At 49.6% G+C, this 3,164-nt stretch overlaps 1 protein-coding gene across 1 annotated transcript in view; it reads right to left on the reverse strand.

Moving 5' to 3' along the window:
* BCAS1 (breast carcinoma amplified sequence 1) overlaps positions 1 to 2,541 on the reverse strand; it is a 101,686-nt gene extending 99,145 nt beyond the window's left edge. The window contains exon 1 of the mRNA XM_010840298.1: positions 2,101 to 2,541. The gene's annotated coding sequence lies outside the window, so the exon portion shown is untranslated. The remainder of the gene's footprint in view (positions 1 to 2,100) is intronic.
* Between the last annotated feature and the right edge of the window lie 623 nt (positions 2,542 to 3,164).

The raw sequence follows: 3,164 nt of genomic DNA on the forward strand, positions 1-3,164 counted from the left end.
TTTGTGCTCTCACCTACACCTCTGACTTTACGGGGGGCTGTCCCCCACCACCTCTTTCGGAGAAGGAGTTAACCTAGAGCTCCAGTTAATAAAAACTCCTGGGCGTGACAAGAGTGTTTTAACCTACAAACTCCTCTGAAGGTTCTCTGGCCTGCCTGACAGGCTTGTCCGGCCACATGTGATTGCTCACAGCCTCCCAACCGTGAGAGGCACGAGATGCTTTAAACCTTCTAAAAACAGGTTCCTTAGAAAAGTTAGAAAACCATTAGTATAAGTATAGTGGGCTGAATAGAAATTGTATTGGTGAAGGGTTTTTCACTTGTTGAGCCAATGTTTGTTGCTAAGTCTCCACATCCCCTGCCCTTACACACATTAATGAATATATAGAAGAAATAAGTATTAACCTTTGATATTAATCACGTTAGACCTTAGGCTAAGTAAATTCTTTCCTTAACTAAAACCCACTACACCCTCACCCTATAGGAATGTAACTTTATTTGGGTGGCGTCTGTTTTAAGAATAATCACCCCTGGAGAAATAAGTGTCCTGGTTGACTGACCGTTGTCACAAGGAGAGGGTCGTAAATTCTCAGCAGGCCCCCCTGGCCAGAAGATGATGTAACACCCCTAAGACCTCTGTATACATTTGTATGAAGCACCTGACTTTGATAAAAGTCAGGACTGCTGACCCCGCGTGACTTCTGCATAACATCTCAGTGTATAAAAGTAGACCATGGAAACTAAAGAATTGGGATCAGTTTCTCGAAATACTGGTCTCCCCATGTCGCTCTCTCTCTCACTCTGGTTGAGTCTCCATCTGGAGCGCGGAACCCGCCATGCTTACTAATTTTGCCTGGGCTTCTAAGATCCGACCGGGGAGGCCTCAGTGTCTCCTCTCCTTCGGGAGAACGAAAGGACGCCTGCGGCCTACGTAAGTGGTGCAAACTTCTTGTCTTGAAGTTTTATTGGTCTCCCGCGTAAACCAAGCTACTCAGCCTCTTTTCTCCACTGAATTTTCCTACTGAGCTATCCTTATTCTATTACTCTTTATATCTTTGATAAAATATTTAAATAAATAGGTCGCCGACGCCATTCCCGCTTCGAATACCCTGGATCAGCCGGGGCTGGACCCCGGCAACTCATCTCACTGAAGTCGGCTCTGACGGGAGCCCAGTTTCACAGCTTCCCTTCCGTGAGATCTAGGAGTCCCTGCCCACCCCTCCGCAACCTCATTTTCCTAATATCACATGGAGATGATGACAACAATAAAAACAACAGTTAATGCTCATTAAGCACATCGGTAGGTGTTCCCTGCCTTGGTCCCTCAGCCCTCGTGGACGTCACTTAGATCTCGAGACCATTAACTTCCTGTTTTACAGATGAAGACACTAAAGCTCAGAGAATGAAGTCACCCACCCCAGGGCACCCAGCCGGTCAGTGGTGGGATTGAGACTGGATTGGGCATCAGTCGGGCTCCAGACCATCTGCTCTCTCATCACCATGGCTGTTCAAGGCAGTAAATGGAGTTTCTGAAGGCAGTGCAGATTTCTGGAGTCTGCTGTTGGGATCTGAATCCTGCAGGTGCCTCCAGGGGAGGTCTTGAATGTCAAATAAGAATTTATGTCAAGAGCCAGATTCACAAAAGTCCCTGGGGAAGTCCTTCTCCCCGTCTCCTTCACCTCCTTAGACTTCCCCTAGACACAGACTCAAAGTTGGCTCTGCACTGGGGGACTGTAGTTCTGATGGCGGTCCCCCAAGCACACAGCATGCCCCTCCATCCACTTGACTCTCCCCCTAAGGTTTACACTTGAAATGACACGCAACGGGTCCATGCAAATAGGAGTTATTCCTGCTGTTTTGAACTCAACACTACCCACATTATCATGTAGTCCTTGTATCCTTTTAGAAAGGGCTATCTTTGGGTCCATTTCACAGATGGTGAAACTGAGGCCCTCGCAGACCCAACACCACACAGTGACTTACTGGCAGAGCCAGGGTCAAGCTCAACCCTCTCTGGCCTCTGGCTTCCACAATTCATCGCCTGCAAATAACAAAAAGAACAAACTCTCCGGCCACGCTGAAAAGATCTGGAAGCAGTTACCTGCAAGCCCCGGTGGGAGTGTCTTCTGTCCTCGGGTATCTCCTGGAGCTGCTTCTGCGTGGAGTGCTGTGTGTCCCGCTGGTGCTGCCCAGTGCCAGGCTGTCAGCTGAGCCCAGCTCCTTGCCCTTTGCTTCCTCGTCCGGAGCCTGCTGGCTGAATACACAGAGCAGGGCAAACACAAGCCTGGGTGGAGCTCGCCTCTCCCGGACCGCCCTGCAGGAGCAGGTTCTCTTCCTGGCTCGGGGGCTGGCCTCGCCTCTCCCAGAGAACCTGAGCCCCCGATTGCTCTTGTGCTGACGCCTGCCTGGCCCCACGAGTCCTGTCCTCACCGGCCGCGTCCACTCAGGCTGACCCGGGCAGCTGGCTCCCTTCCCCAGTGACCACGGGGCCTGGGGAAAGCCGGGAAAACACGTCCTGTGAGGTTTTGCTGCTCTGCTTGCCTTTCACCTTCATTCTTTCTGGGACACCACGGAAGGGGGAGGAAACACCATCTCACCCCCCACAGCCTCCAGTCATGTAAACATCCCTCCCAAAGGCCTGTGGGTACTGGAAAGCAGGTAACATAAGGGTGGTTTACTGCTCTGGAGACAAGGCCTGGCACTGGAAAGGGCATTCTTCTTTTCTGCAAACTAGAAATTCAAGACAGGCCATTGATGTACTTAATTCCAGCAAGGATATTTACTACAACATCTTGGAAAGACACATGCAATACAACAGGAGAGCATAAACAGAAAGATAACCAGGGACTTCCTCGGCGGTCCAGTGGTTAGGACTCCACACTCCCAAGGAAGGGGGCACAGGTTTGATCCCTGGTCCAGGAACTAAGATCCCATAGGCCACGTGGCCAAACAAAAACAAAACGCTAAGCTGATAGTTACACAACTCTGTAAATATACCAAAAATCACTGAATTATGCAAGTAAGGCAAGTGAATTGTATGGTATGTAAGTTATAAGTCAATTTTTAAATTTTTTAAAAAGATAACCAAAGAAGGCATCACCAACTCAATGGACATGAGTTTGAGCAAGCTCCAGGAGTTGGTGATGGACAGGGAAGCCTGGCGTG

This window comes from Bison bison, unplaced genomic scaffold, assembly GCF_000754665.1.
Source record: "Bison bison bison isolate TAMUID 2011002044 unplaced genomic scaffold, Bison_UMD1.0 scf7180017864143, whole genome shotgun sequence".
In the NCBI taxonomy this organism is placed as follows: Eukaryota; Metazoa; Chordata; class Mammalia; order Artiodactyla; family Bovidae; genus Bison; species Bison bison.